We start from the raw sequence: 20,834 nt of genomic DNA, 5'->3' as shown, positions 1-20,834 counted from the left end.
TTCATAGAGACTTGAAGACATGCCTTTTTCAATAGCCTTCTGATTTTTTCCAGCTTTAGCATTTCTGTGATTGAAAGTGCTCAGAGGATGAACTAAAAGCATAAGAAAATATTAGTTTATTGCAGAATTTATGCATCTGCCAAACTTTTCAATATATCAATATGACTATGTCAAAAGGATTTGCTGAAATTTTGTCTAAAATCTAGAGATGTGGTGTCAGCATAACAACCTTTGCATACGGTTTCTTTGTAAGTCACTCTGTAGGACAGATTCTGATAAATACATATACGTATAACTATACATCCACTCGTGTCTTTTCAAAAGTGGCAGTTTCTCACTTGAGAAACGATTCTATTTTTGTGGAATTTGAAGCTATTGCATTGGGTGGAGCAGTAGAAGCGAAGGAGGTCAGGTAATACAAGGGCCCTAGGGGAGCAAGAGGAGCAGGATCTGTCTGTGCAGTGGTTGTGATGTCTCTGTTCTCCCATCAGTGTGTCCTGTCCCAGGATAACGCTCCAGGTTAGAATTCAACAAGCTCACTTTTTTTTTTTTATAAAGAGAGTGGCAGAAATGTCCTCTAGCGTGCAACAAACTGAAAGTGGCAGCTGATAAATAATTACGTTCCCTGCTTCCTTCCCTTTTAACTCTGCAAACATATAATTAGGGAAGGCATAAAAAGCTGTGCCTTTCTCCTCTCTTGTCCTTCCCCTCACTGAAGGCTGAATCACCCCTATGGTATGTCAGTGGTCAGTACTTTGGAAAATCAGTCTGACTCCTCTTCCGCCCCTGCAGGTGCTGTAACTCATCACATTGCTCTGAAAGACACCGAGGCTTTGCTCTGTGCTCACCACAATGTTTTGAATCACAGCTTGGTCTTGGGTTTGGAACCTACAGATTCTGAAGTGACACGAAGTGAGTGAGTGTACAGAAACATGGGTAGATCTTTGAAATAGAAGTGTTTGATATAAAGGCTATCCACTGGAGAAGAGAAATAAAAAAATAGAAAAAATAGTGTAATAAAAACAATATGTACCTGCACCCTGATACCATCTCCAGATTCCGAATCCATCACTCTGCAGTTCTTTGTAAACGAGGGTCCATTTCCTTCTTAGCTTCCAGTATAACTGATCCTCCAAGGCATGATCTAACAACAACACAGAACGTGCTGGATTCTTTCAGTTCCGCATGGTCAATTTTTGTGTTGTGTTCGCTTCATGTTATGATATTCATTTGCAATCAAGAAAGTGAGAAACACTCTAAATGGAAGAGAAAGTCCTGTGATTCCAGCAGCAGCGGCTCTATCATCCACCACAAAGCCATGGCAGAGCAGAGTGGTGCAGCATACTGCCATGGCAGAGCAGAGTGGTGCAGCATACTGCCCTGGCAGTCCAATTCTTCTGCCAGCACAGCAGTTCCACAGGAGTTCATAGAAGATTAGGGACTCCTTCTCTAAGACTTCATTCTCTGAGAAAAATACCAGCAACCAGATGATTTAGTATCATTGTGTGCGCAGCTATGTGCTTTGGCAGGAATAGAATTTCCTTCCTCTCATCTTTTTCAGTCTGGTAGTAACTCTTTAAGATATGTGCTAAACAATCATATATCTTATGATTCCTGGATAATCATCTTCAATAATTATCAATGATTAGACTAAAACCGAAGGAAAGTCCAAGGGTTATATGCAAAAGAGATCCAGGCACTGCCTTCAGACTCAAGCATTCATGTCCATAACACAGGGAAACAACTCCTACTGGTCTTCCCTATTTTCACAGAGGCCAGGTTTATACTCTGGCTCATGTGCCATCATTAGCATGCAATAATGTAAATATCCAGGCTTCCTTATCGAGTTGAGTTTCTCATCTGCTTTTTGTCTCCTGTGGGTTCAAAGGGCTGTGTGTACAAAATCACAGGTGTACATGCAGGGTTTGTTTGGGATTTGGCACTTCCTCTTCCACCTTATCCATTCCTTGGGAGGCAGAATGGAGCGTTTTGTATGTCTGAAGTCAATTTCCTCTGGCTGCTCCTTGTCATTTCCCAGTGGGATATGCCTGTGTATGTGAGCATCTAGGGAGAGGATGAGGAGCAGCATTTGAGTGGGACCTCAAGTTCTTTCCAGGACACAGATCCTCCCTGGTTTAGATTTGGTGCTTCCAGGAACAACAGTTTTCTGATTGCTTTCAGTATTTGTCTCTTGGAAGAAAAAAAAAATATAAAAATAAAGAAATAGAGAACTGTCTCAGGCTAATTAAAAGAGGTAGGAAAAGAGTGGGATGAATCTCTAGGTGGAGAAGATGCTGGAGATGAATTAAAGTCAAGCCTGACACAAAGTCTGCAGTAAAGTAGCAGCTGAAGGTAAGGAAATGGCAAGTTGGTGCCAAACAGCAGCTCCCAAACCAAGAGCAGATACTAATAGACTTGCTTCAGTTTGTATCACACCATAACTGCCATTTAACAATAATGTTAAATGACACTGAAAACAGAATTCAAAACATACTTTTCTAGGCTGATTTTAGAAAAAAACTGGCCACCTGAGCTGTGAGAAAGCTAGAAATCTCCATTTTGCAACAGCATGGGATTGGGTCTCCTTGCTCCCTCCAGGAAGACCACCCCTTGCCATGAGGCTCTGCAGCTTTGCATGCTAGAGGGATGCTGTCAAAATGATACCTGCTTATTTCCTGAAACGAGTTAAAAGTAGCTTGAGGATTACACCTGTCTTTGCCAATATCTATCATTAGACAATTTCCTGTCTCCAGCTTTGTGCTTTATTTCCTGCTGGTGTCTAAAGGATGCATGCTGACAGCAGAAGACAGCAGCTGTTGTGAAACATGGGAGCTGCTTGTGGGGCTGTGAGCAGCGGGACAGACTGGTGATCCCTAGTGAGACTGCTGCCTTTGCTTCAGTCAGTTGTGCAGTGTGAGAACACAGTGGTGGTGGCTGGTTTGGCCCTGCTCACTAATTGGGCTGAATGTGCAGACTGACTAAAGCATGTGCTGAAGGTTTGGGAGAGGCATGTTGAATATCACTGCCTGCTTGAATCCATATTTTCCAGCAGGTGCAGAGCCTCCCGTGCTGAAGCTGCTACAATCTGCATGCAAATATTAAATATTTATGACAGCTGATGGTCCCCTGTGTCCCAACTCCCACCCGGGAGCCCTGATTGCTGCAATGCTCTCCCTAGAGCAATCTGTGTTTGAAAGCAACACAGAGTGAAGCTGAATCAAGAGGAAAGCCTGCAGAAGCCTTCCTGTACCACATATTTTACAAGGCTATGGCCAACCTTCTGGAGAAGGGATGCAGGCATTTGTATTTGTACAGGTAAAGCAGGCCAGAACTGGCATTTTGTTTGGCCTTAAGACATGCCAAGCCCACAGCACTATGAGGTTCTCCTTTGGGCATAGAGATTTTTCCATCCCTGAGCTATGTAAAGGGTGGTGAAAAGAAGACTACACCTGCAGTGGAGATCTTAAGACCTCTGTAGCAAGTTTCTAACATGTCAAATTTGGGGGATTTCAGTAGATCAAAAAAGCTGGAAACAAATAAAGGAAATTATTTTATAGAGAGGGTGCAACACCCAATAGAAAGGGATGATCTAGGAATAGATGGCTTTGTGGCTTTTATCTGCTCAGGTGAGAAGTGCTAAGGAATTCTGAAGTCTAGAGATAGCCACAATCAACAAAACAACTGCAGAATCAGGTCCTTCCTTGAAAAGTTCACAGGCCACAGTGGTAAATATAGTTCAGACACAAATATGTTTTTAGATTAAGAGTTTTCTTTTAAATCCTTTCCCCCACCCTCTCTTATAAGAGTGCCAAGTAGTGCCAGTTTGGAAGTAATTTCTGAAATGTGGACATCTGTCTTCTGGGATTTGTACTGAAAACACCATATTTTTTCATATGGCTCACCAAACAAGCCATTCATTAGTAACTAGTTTCAATCTGTAATGACTTTGGGTGTGATTCATCCTTGTAACTCTGGAGTGCTGTACTGTCAGTGGGGATTGCGTGAGCATACATCTGAGCTGCAGAAGTGAATGTGGCCCTGTTTCTGGTCAGACTAATGATTCTCACGTGATGTTTCGCATCTCTTCGTCAATCCTCTGAGCCATTCCAGTGTCAGAAAAAGCTGCAGAAACACATCTACACCATAACACTGATCTAAAAATAACAGTTAATCTCCTGTTTGAGATGTTAATTTATAGAAGGAAAGGCTTTGGAAAAAGCCCCAAATCTTGTAATTATGTGTTTTTTTTTTTTCTTGAGATATATAACCAATTCTTCTGTTCTTAGCTTAGAAACCATGTGCTATGTGCTACCCCCAGATCTTTTTAGCTCTAGCTACAAGGTATTTTGCACTAGTCTACAAGTAAGAAAAAGCTTTTCGTCAGTTTGAGGTATGGTATAAACAACCTCAGGAAGTTTGGGATACGTTGTTAAAACTGTTCTGCAACGTCCTAGTTGCAGGGAGTTTTGGCTCTGCAGACTTGCACAGGCTTATTATGAAATTCACTCATTGGCTAGCCTCTGATCCCATGATCACTACTTCCCACCAGAAGATCACTACTTTTATAAGCAGGGTATGAAAAGAGAGAGTGTGCATTGCTGTTCATCTAAAGATTCATCCCTCTTGCTTTCCTCTTATTCTAAACCTCTCCTTTTTCCCTATTTCAATCTGCTGTGCCTTGGTACACCTGCACCCAAATTCATCCAGGCAGGCTTTGGGCACTTCCCTGAGCATCACGTCACGACTGTGCTGGTGTTTGGGCCACGTTGTTTTTAATGGGAAGGCTGAGGCACCCATTGCAGGTGTGTGTGTGTGTGTGTGTGTGTATGCACGAGATGAGCACATAAACTGGCAGAGAAATACAGGTACTCTATCATTAAGTTTGGAAAAGACAACTATGATCATCACTGATGTATTCTCACCATGCCCAATAATGATGTCCCTCAGTGCCACATCCACACAGTTTTGAACATCTCCAGGGACAGCGACTCCACCATCTCCCACAGCAGCCTGTTCCAAGGCCTCATAACACTTTCTGAAAAAAAGCTTATCACAACAGTATGAAAGAGGAGCTCCTCAGCTCCCCATTAAAAGGGAGCTGCAGTTCCTGAGGACATGGCCCTCTCCCAGCCCTGTGGGTGTCCATCTTCATGTCTCAAAAAGAGAGGACTAAAGTCCTAAAGAAACTAGGAAGTGGTTAAGTGCCAAAAGGGGGAAAATTAGGCACTCGGTTATTTCTAGCTTCTACTACTTGATTTCTCTTACTTTACATTTGACACGCTAAAATGAAGCGAACCACAGGCAGCCCAGTGCCTGGAGGAGTTTGAAGGTCAACCAAGACATCAGTCTTGGAAACTAGTCCTAGGCGTCATAGCTGTGGATGTAACAAGAACAGTATTTATTATTGCCAAGCAGGTATAAGTATATGCAGTTACAGGAGCACATGAAACTATGGAAACATGAATATGAACATTCATAGCGTTATATGAGGAAAAGCGTCAGGTACTTATTTTCTCTCACAGCAAAACTTTAACTGACTAGGTCAATATGTTCCTAGTATGACATCTGTCCCACTACTGCCCTCAGGGTGGTCTTCAAATTCTTTAGGCTTTTGTCATAGGGCTCTGAATGTAGTCACCCATTTCTTTAAAAACCCCTTCCCCTTGCCCTTTTATCAGACATGCTCATCAGGTTGAACAGAGCAAAGGTCATGAATCACCCCACAGATACTGTAACAGGGATGAATGCAGCTAGACCATGCGCAGAAGAGCATTGCCAGCATCACAACTAAATTTGGCTCAGGCATCCGGTGACACTATATGAATCATAGAATCATAGAATCACTAAGGTTGGAAAAGACCTAAAAGATCACCCAGTCCAACCGTTCACCTATTCCCAATAGCTCCTACTAAACCATGTCCCTCAACACAACATCCAGCCTTTCCTTGAACACCCCCAGGGTCGGTGATTCCACCACCTCCCTGGGCAGTCCATTCCAGTGCCTGACCACCCTTTCTGAAAAGTAATACTTCCTCATGTCCAGCCTGAATCTCCTCTGCCGTAGCTTGAAACCATTCCCCCTGGTCCTATCACTGATGACACGAGAGAAGAGGCCGACCCCCAGCTCACTACAACCTCCCTTCAGGAAGTTATAGAGAGCAATAAGGTCTCCCCTGAGCCTCCTCTTCTCCAGGCTGAACATTCCCAGCTCCTTCAGCCTCTCCTCATATGGCCTGTGTTCCAGACCCCTCACCAGCTTTGTTGCCCTTCTTTGAACACGTTCCAGGGCCTCAATATCTTTCTTGCAGTGAGGGGCCCAAAACTGGACACAGTACTCGAGGTGCGGCCTCACGAGTGCTGAATATAGGGGAACAATCACCTCTCTGCTCCTGCTTGCAACACTGTTTCTGATGCAAGCCAGGATGCCATTGGCCTTCTTGGCCACCTGGGCACACTGTCGGCTCATGTTCAGCCGAGCATCAATCAATACCCCCAGGTCCATTTCCTCTACGCAGTCCTCCAGCCACACCGCCCCAAGCCTGTAGCGTCGCCTGGGGTTGTTGTGGCCGAAGTGTAGGACCCGGCATTTGGCCTTGTTGAAACTCATCCCATTGGCTCCAGCCCAGCTCTCCAGCCTGTCCAGATCCCTCTGTAGGGCCTCGCTACCCCCAGGCAGATCCACACTTCCAGCCAATTTGGTGTCATCTGCGAATTTACTGAGGGTGCACTCGATGCCCTCATCGAGGTCATCAATAAAGATATTGAAGAGGACAGGCCCCAGCACCGACCCCTGCGGAACACCACTCACGACCGGTCGCCAGCTGGATTTAACTCCATTCACCACCACTCTCTGTGCCCGGCCCTCCAGCCAGCTCCTTACCCAGCCAAGAGTGTACCCATCCAAGCCTCTGGCTGCCAGCTTCTGCAGGAGAATGCTGTGGGAGACAGTGTCAAAGGCTTTGCTGAAGTCTAGGTAGACCACATCAACAGCCTTTCCTTCATCCACCAGATGGGTCACTAGATCATAGAAGGAGATCAGGTTGGTCAAACAGGACCTGCCCTTCATGAACCCATGCTGGCTAGGCCTGATCCCCCGGTCACCCTGCACATGCCGCATGATCTCCCTCAAGACGATCTGCTCCATAACCTTCCCTGGCACCGAGGTCAGGCTGACAGGCCTGTAGTTCCCCGGATCCTCCTTACGACCTTTCTTATAAATGGGAGTCACATTGGCAAGCCTCCAGTCTTCTGGGACCTCACCAGTCAACAAGGAGCGCTGACAGATGATGGAAAGCGGCTCGGCTATCACCTCCGCCAGTTCCCTCAGCACTCTCGGGTGGATCTCATCTGGCCCCATCGACTTGTGACAGTCCAGCTGGAGCAGTAGGTCTCTGACTGTTTCTTTCAGAATCACAGGGGGGTTAGTGTGCTCCCCGGCCGAGATTACCAGGTCAGAGAGAGGGGTATCCTGAGGATAACTGGTCTGACTTTTAAAGACAGACGTAAAGAAGGCATTCAGAACCTCCGCCTTTTCCTTATCCTCAGTGGTCACATTCCCAGCCTCATCCAGCAAAGAGTGGATATTCTCCTTTGTCCTCCTCTTACTGTTAATGTATTTATAAAAGAGTTTCTTATTCCTTTTCACACCAGCAGCTAGGTTAAATTCAAGCTGGGCTTTTGCCTTTCTGATTTCACCTCTACACATCCTAACAACTTTCCTGTATTCATTTTGAGTGGCCTGTCCCTCTTTCCACAGGCGGTAGATTCTCTTTTTCTCCCGGAGCCTCAGGAATAGCTCCCTATTCATCCACGCCGGTCTTCTTCCCCGCCGGCTCATTTTGCAGCTCAGGGGGACTGCCTGCTCCTGCGCCCTTAAGACTTCCTTCTTGAAGAGCAACCAGCTCTCTTGGACCCCTTTGCTTGCTAAGACTGAATGCCAGGGGACTCCCCCTATTAGTCCCCTGAACAATTCAAAGTCTGCCCTCCTGAAGTCCAAGGTAGCAGTATTACTATTCCCCCTCCAGGCTCCACTGTGAATCACGAAGTCTATCATTTCATGATCACTCTGTCCAAGACAGCCTCCAACCTCCACATCTCCCACCAAACCTTCCCTGTTTGTGAACAGCAGGTCTAGTGGGGCAGTTCCTCTCGTGGGCTCTCTGACCAGCTGTATCAGGAAGTTGTCCTCTACGCATTCCAGAAACCTCCTAGACTGCTTCCTCTGTGCTGTGCTGTACTCCCAGCATATGTCAGGGAAGTTAAAGTCCCCCATGAGGACAAGGGCAGGCAACTGTGCAGCTTGTGCCAGCTGCTTATAGAATACCTCGTCTGTTTCTTCATCTTGATTTGGGGGTCTATAACAGACGCCCACCAGGGTGCCTGTCTTGTCAGCCCTAACAGGCAGCAGTGGAGTCACAGAAGAAGAAGAGGGGAAAGACACACATTTAAAAAAGAATGCAGGTCTGGATCTACTTATTTCCTTATCTGAATAGCTTTTTTTTTTTTTTTTTTTTTTTTTTTTTTTTTTTTTTTTTTTGCTTCCATTGCTATATATTTCCCAGGAAACCACCCTGCAAAGCCTTCATAGGAATTCAGACCTTTTTGGCTGTTGGTACCATAAATAACAAATTTCTTCAAGGTCAGATTCATCACTTTTAAAATAGCTTGCTTAGTGCTAAATCAAAAGTATTTTCTAGTCTTGGGTTGCATGAAAGACTTGAGCTACAAGACTTATTCCTATTTATTTTAATCAGGCACTCCTTCAGTTTGGCTCCCATCACTTCCTGGTTTACTTGCTTTGGTGGAAATCAACTTGCACAATGTCCTAAGGTGCACCTATAGTACAACACTAATCTTCCTTAAACAAGTAATCCTTACTCACCCATTGCAGGCAGCAGATATTACAGCAGATGTAGAAACAGGAAAGGAGGACTCTGACAAGCTCAGGTGCAATCAGGTAAAGACATCTGAGGGACTTCCTCTTCTCCTGGGACAGCAGGGTGACTTTCAAGTGACCATAGTACCATGTAGCCATATGTCTTTTCCAAGGAAAACATTTTGTCACAATCTGAGTGTACTTCATTGATACCTTATTATCCACATTCTTGGTATCAAGGTGTTTCAGGGTTTAATTACTGTCATGTGGTGCAAATGGTTTTCCACAAGTAATTACCACCATAACGTGTGTCTCTTGCAAGCTGCTCTTTGCAGAACCCCCACCTTGGATCTTGCAACATCTTAGTTCAAAATGTCATTTTGGAGAGTAGAAGGTTGAGGGCAAGCAGGTGAGGTGGCAAATGACAGAGGTGTGCAGGTGTAGCACAGGTTCTCCCAGAAAGACCCACAGCCCCCTGAGCTGGAGAGCTCACTGGAGGAGGAAAGGGTCTGGCTTGACTCTCAAGTTGGTGTTTACAGGGCAGGCAGAGGAAAAGTGGATGTTTCATTTGAAATGTTATGAAAAAGGTTGAGAAATAATGCCTGCAGAAGTCAGTTCTCAGAGTCTATTTCTGTTCATCTGTGATGAGAAGGCAGGCAACAGAATCAGAAATTCTGCAAATCCATTTCCTTTTACTATATCGTTGCGTGGTTCATGAACTGAAAAAAGGAGTTTGAGAAATGCAACTCAGTTTCTAAGTGCAATTATTAGGTTTAACTATTTTTTTTTTTTTTTTTACTCAAAAAAATAGGTTTTTTTTTTTTTTTTTTTTTTTTTTTTTTTTTTTTTTTTTAGGATAAGCTGAAGTTTTTCCCTCTTTAAAACAATTGTTAAACTCAATACTCATTTGCTTGGTTAAGAGATTCGTAGGAGTGAAATCTAAAAATACAAAAGATAGAAACCAGATTTTGTTATCTAAAATATACATCCTCTCCTGTCGTGCTGGTAACTTAAGTTCACACAGTATAAACACAGAACTAACAAGCTCTGGTATTGTCATTTGGGTTACAGCTTTTAAATATAAACTAGCTCCAAGCAGCTCACAAGGCTCTTTGAGAGATCAGGTACATAGATTTCAACACATCTTCAAGTCCACGAGTGTTTGATTGATATAGTACAGTACTCCTGTTCATGTAAATATTTGAAGTTGGAGAAACCTTCTGTTTTAAATTCTGTTAAAAAAAGCCAGTTTAAGCTAACTTCCCACAGCAGAGCAGTTCTTACACACACACAGATACGTGTGCTGCTCTGTTTCTCATACGCAAATCCATCTGTGAACACGGATTTTGCTTCTAACCACCCTTTGCTGTCAGGAAGGCAGCAGGGTCTGATCTCCAGGATGCTGAGGAGCTCCGACTGACTTAGAGGATCACTGGATAGATGTAGCTGCAGTGCTCACAAGGGACCCATAGCTTGATGAGTTTTGTGTAATCATTTCCAGGCAACTCAGCCATTGTAAGGTGACTGCCATTCCACCGAAGACCTCACTGGGACTGCACGCTTGCATGTTCAACTCACGTGGCAGCATTCTTGTTACTCTCACTACTTTCTAAAAACATAGGGCCATGTTTTTATCTCTTTTTTATAAAGCAGGGACAATGCTGTTTCTGACTAGAGATGGCCTTCATAAATGAACGTCTGAAAGGTAGGAAATGAGGGCACTGCTCAGATTCTTGTCATCCTGGGGCATGGGCAGAAGCTTCAGGTAAGAAAATCCAGAAGAGAATTGCCAGCAAAATAAGAATTGCAGCTAATGTTAACAAAGGATTTCTGAGATGCCTGGTTCGACAAATTCAGAACTGAGAACCGTGTATAAGGAGCTGCAAACAAAGAAAAGATTGTCTAAATGTCACAGAAATCAAGAGGCAGATCTGTAATCACTGAAGGTAAAAGACACAGCAGAGTAGAAGGCACGAGACAAAATTGAGCACAACTGCTCTTGTTCTTAGGTTTGTACTTTTTCTTGCAGCTTAATAGGTTCTGCATTAGGATACTCCTATGGCCACCCCTTAGAAGTGAGAATGCCTTTTGGCCACCCGCAGATCCTACCGCAGTACTCAGCTGTCTGAGATGGTTGGACTGGATGATCTTATAGGTCGTTTCCAACCTTGTGATTCTTGTGATTCTTGTTGCAAAGGTGCTCCAAACCCACTTTTCTAAGGACCTCATGAAGAAATCCAAGCAATAGCAGAAGTGAGAGGTGGTTTTTCAGACTCAGAACAGTGTGACACTGGTGTAGTGATGCTGCTTTCAACATAGCAAGGAGATGCTCAGGAACAGCACCACCACCTGTTGCATGTCTTCTACTTCTGTGCAGTCACCCTGCCAGAGTGATTTGCAGGTCTCCTTAGCCCTGTACCCTCATGCCAGCCACCACTTTTTCCAGGAGAATTTACTTTGGGAACAGAAAATCTCAGGAAGGAGTAAGAGGGTTAGAAGAATTGAGCTCTACAGCTTGTGCAGAGGTTGTGTGCCTCCTGATGTTTGGAACTGAAAATAAATGCAAAGTCTGTGAAGGGAGGCTGTGTGCTCCTGCTTTGTGATTTTTTTTTTGTTTGTTTGTTTGTTTGTTGTTTTGTTTTGGTTTAAATCTCATTTATATAGGTGGAGACAGTCCATGAATTGACTTATTCCTTTCTGCCTGTGGCTTAGTGGTTTAGGTAGTTGACACATATATTTTAAGATCGTTTTCCTTTACAGGAAATGGGAAGCTGTGGAAAGTAAAATATAATTTTAGTAAAAATAATACTGCCTAACAAAACTCGAATGATTTAGCGTGTGTGTAAAATAGCAGATATACCAGAGAGACTCTCTTGGAAATGGTATTTGGTGAATAAACTTTTTTTCCACACTGCATTATTTAAAGTTAGGTGGATCCATCCAGAGAGGCTGACATCCAGAGTAGGCGGTTTGTTGCTCATCACTTATTTCTCAGCCGTTGCTCCAAGCATACACAAAACACAAACAAATCCTGCACCGATGTCCCCAGCATCCCTTCCACATCCAGCTGAGCCAACTGTGAGCTATCTCTGCAGGGTTTTACTCTATATATTGAATTGGCGTGGGCAGCATGAAGCCTAAGGAAAGCAGGCGGCTCCTTATCCTCAGGGACAAGTCACAGGTGGCCAAAAAGCAAATCTGAATGTATTAGGTATTCCTTATTCACTGCTGAGAATTTTTTTCTTTTCATATGATAGGAAAATATTTCTTTCAGCAGTGTATTCAGGCAGACGGTAGAGAAGGCAATCTGTAGATTTTCTAATTACCCAGCAAGCAGGCTGTCTGCTTCAGTGAGGGTGGTTGGCCGTGTGTAGGTGTCCCATCAGCTTGCTTCTGTTGTCCTGTTCTGTTGTTTCCCCACACCTGCGCAGAGCCCAGCAAAAGCAGGAAAGTAGTCTGCAAGCTGATCATTCATTTGTGCTGGAATTAATACAGCAAACTCTCTTGTATGGTTAATTTCCACCTGAGCAGTGAATTTGCATTCAGACTGCAGGAATGCACCCAGAGTTCACAGCACCTGTGACTGAATTTTGGACACACAGAGCGATTAGAAAAAAGTGCATTAAGTGAAGTACGCTTTAGTTTGTGTGTTGCAGAACCTTCCCTTGACAGATGGGATTACTTTCATGTGCTGTAGTAGGATGACATTGCTCTGGTGCACACTGTGCACTGTAGCACTGTCAGAGTGACTTTAAGGCACAGACAGGGACAGGCGAGCAGCCGGCGCTGTGCAGGGCTGTGACTATCCCTGGGAGCCCCGAGGCTCTGCCTTGCTTGCCAGGGAAATGAGAGGGGAAGCACTGAATAGCATGATGCCAAGGCAGAAAAGGAATAATAAAGAAGCTGTGAATCCACTGACAAGCCAGGTAACTACACTGAGCATATCTCTGCGATGCAGCTGTCCTAATTTGGGGAAAATATTTACATTCAATCTACATGAAATATATAAAGCACACTGTTGTTTCTTTAGTAGAAAGAGGATGATAATTTTAATAGTGTAGGTGTGAGAGATAAGTTCTTTTTTTATTAACAATTTTTCTACACAAAATCTTATAATAATACACTGGTGGAAAAACAGAGCATTCCTACTGCAGGTTGTCCCTCATTCTGGCCAAAGCCTCAGACAAATACAGCTGCCTAAGAGAGCACTTGGCTTACGATTTTGTTTCTCCTGGACATCAACTTAATGTTTTGAAAGAGGAAAAAAAACATTTGCCTGCTGTTGTCTCATGGATGCCTCATGCCTATTCATTTCATTTTGTTGTTTGTCGTATTCCAAAGTAAATGCGTTCTTCCTGACAGCACTTGATTTTTTTTCACGCACTGAAAAAAAAGATGACTGATGGCTGGTGCCTTCTCTTTCCTTGAAAAGGAGCCCAAATGTGCAAAGCTTTATGCCTGTGAGTAATACCCAAAAACAAATTTGACAAGCACAGGAATTATGGCTTGAGTAATGACTGCGAAGTCATTGTGCCCTTATGAGAACAGTCCAGGATCTGAGCAGGAAATGGCAAAAATGAAAGTTGAAAGAAGAAAACACTAAGAAAGAGAAACCTGCATGCCAGACCTTCAAGTCTGAAAGTATACCTACTGCATAAAATTTGAAGGTAAATGGATTGCAGGCATAAATGTTATGCCTGCAATCAAATGCTGAAGAGTTAATTCCATTTAGCCACTTCAGTGTTTGTTTCGTGTGTATCACCAGGTGATTGATGGTTACATCTGTGCAATATGTCTGTGAAAATTATATTTGGTGATTAAAATGCTGAAAGCAAAGGATATGTAGAGATAAGGATGGTGTGTAGCCATGCCATGGTTATTTCAGAGTTACAAGTGAAAAATGCCGCATCAGTGCCAGTTTGCTGCTTGCAGCAGACATGGATCATTACCATCATCACTGAGAGGAGGACACTATAAAGAGAAGTACCCAAACATTGACCGAAGCTTCAAAGTGACTCATCAGGTTGTTGGAACTAGGTGATCTTTAAGATCCTTTCCAACCCAAGCCATTCTATGATTCTACTCTACCTACTGTCAGAAGCTTCACATAAAACCTGCTGCTTCCAATGAGATACAGTAAAATCTCACACCAAGATCACTAATGGAAGGACAGGATCCAAAACCTGTAGTCAAGACTACTAAAAGCCATGTGAATGTCGTAGGAGCGATCTCTGGAGTCCTGCGCTGTACGTGCAGAGCATGCTGCTTGGTGCCAGTGGGCATGCAGCCCTGCTCTGGACCGGGCTAGCTCTACTCTTGTTAAATGAGTGCCATGTAAACTTCTACTCACCTGCTGAGCAGCCTGTATTTTCATGAGGGTGCTAGTGGGGTATCAGTTTGAATAACTAAACTTTTCATTCTACTCATGAGCGAAATAAATTTTTTTTTTAAACAGAATCCACAAGGGTAGATGTCAGCTTTCCAGTTGCCTTTATTTAGCATTTATTTAGCATTACCAAGCTGTTCAGATTCACTTTTCATCTATTTGCAATGTCTCTTTAGTTATTCAATACCAGGTCTTTGTTAAAAGCAAAGTGAGAAAACAAAATAATTAGATTTACCCTTTACTAATCCTTCTGAATGGAAGTGATAGAGAATCCCACATGCTTTTTAAATTTTCGTCAAAAATATGAGTACAGAAATGTCAATAGCCTTTTATCTTGGCTTCTCTGCTTCGGCTGAGAGATATGTGCAGAGAACCTGGAAGATACGGGAGGGTTGGACCAGATTGGTCCTTTCCCTCCTTTCTCTCCTCCCCTTCCCAGGACCTCTTCTCCCACTTCAACCTGTTGGTTCTGAGCTATCAGGCTCAGGTACCACATAGGTGAAAATGGGCTCTTTCTAGAATAAGACTTGTTGCCCCCAGATCCTCTGTTACCACCATGAAACATGATAATAGGCTTCTTGCCTTGGGTTCAGCAGCAGAAAACTGGAACAGGAGGTATGTCCGAGTTTGGGTCTCTGGAATAGAGAATTGGGAATGCTTATTTTTAGCTAGAAAAGGTTTTAATGGAAATTTTATTCAGTGTAAAGCAATCTCCCAGAAGAAAAACAGCTTTGACACACTAACCTGTGTCTTTTTTCCATCACAAAATGTATTATTTTGATATGAACACCAATTTTCATACCTGTAATTGGTATTTCTTATTCTTACTATTCAAGGGACCTATTTGTTGATTTGTTTGTGCAATTCAGTCGCAACAGTGTAAAACTAAGCTTATGGTGCAAGGATGCAGGGTTTTTCCTTGCCTGTGTTCAGTTCTGCTTCCTGGTATGGAAGTCTCTGTACCCAATATGTATGTATGAAAAGTGCCGCTATGGAACATTCAATTTGTTGAAAAGCATAGCCATTGATTTGTGACTCTTTTCTTCTGCTGTAGTCTCATCCATTGTATTAATGCAAATCAAATCACTTTCTTAGTGAAACAATAGCTTTTGCACACGTGTATGGCATTGTTATTATGGCTGCATTTCACAGAAAGTATGGATTTACTTTAGAAATTCATCTTCCACGCTTTTTTTTCTTGAGTAATGAAGAGTTTAACCCCAAACAAATATTTTTTCAAACTAATTTTTGTTAGCCCTGAATAGTCCTGATTGCTTAAGTGTTAGATAATGAGAAATTTTTGTTCACAGGAGTGCTTCTGCCAGTGCTGGTGACATTTGGTACAGGTCATTGGGAAACTTGGAGGGAAGCTGTTGGTGAATTCAATATGTGCACAGATGTACTAGCGAATTAATTAAAATAAACTTGTTCCTATAGTTTGGTATAAATTCCAAATGTATAAAGCTTTGCTTTCAAAAAACCTCCTTCTCGCTGTTTAATGACTGCCAGCCCCTGAATCCCTCTTCTTTAGGCTGGCTCCAAAGTTTCCATGACACCCGATTACAGTACCTGAAGAAGAATGCCTTGCAGATTCAATTAAAGCGTGAGGGAAGAAAGGTGAATAAGATGGGAACTTGCAGCCGCCGAGAGAAAAGCTTCCGTGTTTAAAGAGAATCCAGAATAATATACTTAGCAAAGGAGGATTTTTACCATAAATACAAAATAAATAAATGAAAATAAAAAAAATGAAATGGAATAGCAGTTGACTGAGAATGAAGTCACTGCGTATTCTCTTCTGTGTGTCGTTCTTATAGAGTGTATCTTTTTCAGAAGCCAGTTAGAGCTGAAATGATAATTTGCATGTCAAGCAAACTGTCTTAATTTCCTCATTCTTGCTTCACTTCTAAGATGTCTCTGGCGGGTATGTGTTCTAACAAACATGTTTGTCAATGAAGAAATCACAGCAAATGCTCGAGTTAATGACAGTGTTAGCTGTTAGTTTGGTACTCTTCTCTGACTCCATTGGCAGATTTGTCTATAATGATAGCCAGGAACAGGCAAACTAAAGAGAATGCTTAACAGAGGGACATAACAAGCAGGCTCACAGGATGCATAGAACACTGCAAAGTTCGATATTCCTACTCACTGCCAAATAAATTCTGAATTTGAAGAAATTTAATATTAGTAGTTCTGATGTGTGGTCTGTACCTGCTTGTACTGCTGGTCAGAAATGCATACAAAACCCAGTCATATAGCTCTTATTTAAATCAACTTGTAGCATTAGCCATTATTCTGTGAAACCTAAGTGCACTGCATTTATAATAAATCCATTGAGTTTTTCTAGCCCATTAAAAATAAAAATGAGAAAAAAGAAGTTTCTCCCTTCTCCCCCCTCCCCAGAGGGTGAAGGGTTTTTGAACTGGGGGACAAATCTACATTGCAGGAGCTTCAAGTGGTAATGTTAATGACTTTACTGCTTCTGCTCAAAAGTCCTGTCATCGCAAATGTAAAAAAAGTGAAAACGGACTGATCTACAATCAGCAACACCACAGCGGTAAGTAAATACATTTGCCAAGAACAGTTTTAATTACAGGTACACTGGAATTGCTTAAATGAAGAAAATCTGAAGTGATGAATCATAGAATCATAGAACCATAGAATCACCAAGGTTGAGAAAGAGAAAAAAGCAAGTTCAAAAAGAGAAGGAAAGATTTATAACGGAAAGAAGGGCAGCAGTTTCAGAAAGTGATTGTAAACCAGGTAATACCTTCTCATTTCAGGGTTCAGTGGAGTTAATAATCTCATACGTTCTGCTCATTTCTGGATCTTCATGGTCAAGTAGCAAATATCTAAACAAGGCTCTTTGATGTGAAACAACATTAAAATGCATTCTATGCACCAGTATTAATACTACATCTCATCTATGGCTCCAAAGTCTCAGTCACATTTTTGTGCATGTGTCTACAGTGTCCTGGCTGATTTGCCATGCTTTTTAGGCACAAAGCTCCTATCTGTATCAGAAAATGCCTCTTACGGATGAACTTTTATTTTAATTAAAACAGGTGGATGAGATCTTCATGAATTTTGAGAATTTATCTTGACAATATCAATCTTCTGCATTTGCATTGCTCAGATTTGAGAAAGTGGCTAGGGTGAGAGGTAGACCATAGCTCTGACTATGTGTACTTCCAAGCTAAAACTTTGCATGTTTATGGAAACATAGTTTTTATGTAGCATGATGCTTATATCAACAAAGGCAGAACTTTGCAGATGATATAGGTGAGTTGTACAACTCTGTTCCCTGCCCAGTAAAACTCTGCCAAAGATCACCAAAGTAAGCGAAGCCCACTTCATCTAGGTATGGCCCAAATGCATATCTGGCTCTCTGTGTGCAAAATGAATTTCCTTGAGCCTGTGGAAGTGTGAAAGTCTTGAGAAGCCATTCTAAAACTTGCTTAGTTTGTGCAACTCTGCGTTTGCTGTATAAAACTCAGTGGTATTTTGAGTCCTACTTGGATATATATCTAGCTCATCACAAACAGCATCCCTCAGATACCAGCTTGACTCTGAGTTTGAGGTAGGTCCAGTCAGAGACAGGCACTGTGAGTTAGTTCACTTACACTCATTTCAAAAGTTAAAAGTGCATCGAAACACACTTATTTCAGCCAAAGAGTTTGGGCTTTTTTCAGTTTCAGAAACGTGACACGTGATTTAAGTCAAATGCTCCTGCTCCCATGTCGGGACAGTTTCTCCATTTTTCATCCAGTTGCATCAGCTTTATCTGCTTAGAGCCTCAGCATTCCCAGGGAGGGAAAATCACTGCAAGAGTTGCTTCAGCAGCTCATTTTTGTCTCCCTTCTGAGCTTCACCAGAAGATCCCTTTTTCGTGGCTTACTTCATAGGGCATGCTTTACCATCAAGATGCTTACAATAATGGTGTGTTACAAGGAAATCCCCTTCCAGTGAAGAGAAGACAAGGGGTTTCAATTGTTGTGTCATGTTTCGTGTGGCATAAAGGCCTGATGTAAATCACTGAAGCTTACACAGGTTCTTAGCCTTGGTATGCATTTACTAGAATGCACCAAATGCTTGATGAATAACTATTAGTGTTGAAAAGACCGATGTACTTTGAGTGTTTTGAGATAGTTTCAAAAGATTTATTGGGGGGAAAAAAAAAAAAGCAAAAGGCTGTCCTCTAAATATAGGTAGGCAATACATATAGCTTTGAATAATTCCTGTAGTGGTTAGTTTAACTCCTGCTTCCATGAAAACTCCAGCAAAACTAAGCATCCCATCCTTCTCCACATGATTCTACTAAAAACTGAAAGGCACTGGAAGAATTAATTATAGATGAAAAAGATATATCTATGACAGTATTGGATGCTGAGCAAACATGCCACATATTTTATTTATTTAAAATAGCAAGATCCCATGTCCCTGAGGGTGATAATAAATATTTCACCACACAGACTTTGGGTGAAATTGAAATGCTCTAATTGAAAGTCACTGAGGACATATCTATTGAAAATTCACCTTCCTAGAGAGTAGCAATGGGTTTCTGTAGTGTGGGAACTCAATTTTGAAATTTTCTATTCCCAAAAGATCCTTATAAAGAAAAACCTGTCCTGCAGTCAATCACCACTTTTTCTTCCTTCAAAATCTTAATTTTGTACACATCTGTATTGGTGTGGATGTACATTAGCAATTACAGTCACTAGCAGCTGTGTGCTTTATAGAGAGTTGTAAAGATTTTTTTTCCTGAAGGCCCTTTGCTCTGCAGCTTGCTTCAGCCGAAATGAATGAATCTCTCATTGTTGTACTGGGCTCAGCCATTGAGAATGAAGGCTCTTCCTCTGCCTTTACCGATGCTTGTGCATGGAGCATTGTTGCTTCATTTCCATCTTCCACAGATGGATTGCTAGGAAATGTGTGAAACTGCCTTGGGCACCAAGAAAACAGGGGCATCAAGCCAGGACATTACAAGAGTATTTCCAACAGATGCAGCTGCAACATGCTTTGCTCCACACTGATTCTCCTGCCTTGACCAGCTCAGCTCTCCTTCATCAAAGAAACAGGATGCATTTCAAGTATGAACAAATTGGAAATAACAGTAAAAATGCAAAATGTAATCTCCTTTAAAGCATATTCAGATTCTTTGCTCGGTGTTGAGGACCTGTGTTTTCCCACTTTTGAGACGAGCAGTTCCATCAGATCTTTCCAAGTTAATGCAGAAGTGGCGAGAAGGCCAAGAGAAGTACAAATATCAAAATCAAACAGAGACTGGAAATGGATTTTTTAAAATCCACATTATCTCTTTCTATTTTTCACTTTTTATTTCTCATCATCTGACTAGAGTGATGCTTGTTGATACACTCTGAGAGGAGAAATTGAGAACAGAACGGACGAGCCAGTGTAGCATCATGCTGCAAGGAACAGAAAGGAATTACCCATGCAATCTCAGTGCTCAGCAGACCTGAGGCACCTTGCAAACAGAAGAAACCATCCAAATTTGGCTCTAAATTAGAGGTGTGGGAGGCTGCAATCCCTACTAATAGCAGGCTCTTAGAGTTGTACCTGTCCCTGGAGGAAACAGAGCTGTCTGGGGAATAAAAGAAATCTCACAAAACTGGAGCTAACTGACAAAATTACAAACACTCTTAAGGTTTTTAAGGAATTCTTAAAAAAAAAAAAAAAAAAAAGAAAAAGAAAAAGAAAAAGAAAAAGAAAAAGAAAAAGAAAAAATAAGAAGTATCTACTATCCAATGCCAAGATAATTACATAAACGCAATATACTGCAGTGTAAATCATACCATAACAAGTTCAGGACATCATTTGTCTGTTTTACAATATCATCATCACTGTATTCTCCACATATTACAATTCATGTCACCATTCTGTATCTGGAATGAAAAAAGCCAAGGATAATAATATGGAAACAGATGGTATTTCCTCCACCTAGACGAATATTTACATTTCTAGCAAGTTTATCTTGAAGAAATACAGGAGAAATAGAAGGGGTATAGGGAACTGACAAAATGAGAGGAGAACAGGGAAAAGTGCCCTGATAAGAAAGCTTGGCAAGGGGAAGAAAAAAATAAGGAAAATAAACTGGTAAATCCTGTTTTGTATTACAAGGAAAAGAGAGGGAGCCAATGGAACTGAAAATCAGTAATCACAAACCTAATTAAATCACCACGCTTTGTCTTTACACAATGCATAATTAATCTATGTCACAGATGTTCTAGAGTCAAGAGAGATTAGATGATTATATACGTAACATGAACATCTGCAGCTATGCGATATAGGATGGAAGACCTCACACCATATGGCACCAACCAGGTACTTACTGGAGTTTGGATCAAACTTCTGTTATTAACAGGTTATTTTATATCTCCTCTGCAATGAGCCTGCAGTATCTTCTAAATAGATGGCAGACAGCCACTACACCGAGTTCCTGAAGTGCTAAACTATTTGGCCTTTGCTGACTTACACTGCTTATTACACTCTGATTTAAAGAGAAACGTATATATACATCAACTTCACATAATAAAGTGTTTTCCTGAAAGAAAAGTA

Source organism: Lagopus leucura, unplaced genomic scaffold (genome assembly GCF_019238085.1).
Source record: "Lagopus leucura isolate 7727_CA_CO unplaced genomic scaffold, USGS_WTPT01 Super-Scaffold_100004, whole genome shotgun sequence".
NCBI classification, from domain to species: Eukaryota; Metazoa; Chordata; class Aves; order Galliformes; family Phasianidae; genus Lagopus; species Lagopus leucura.
This window is presented reverse-complemented; position numbering follows the sequence as displayed.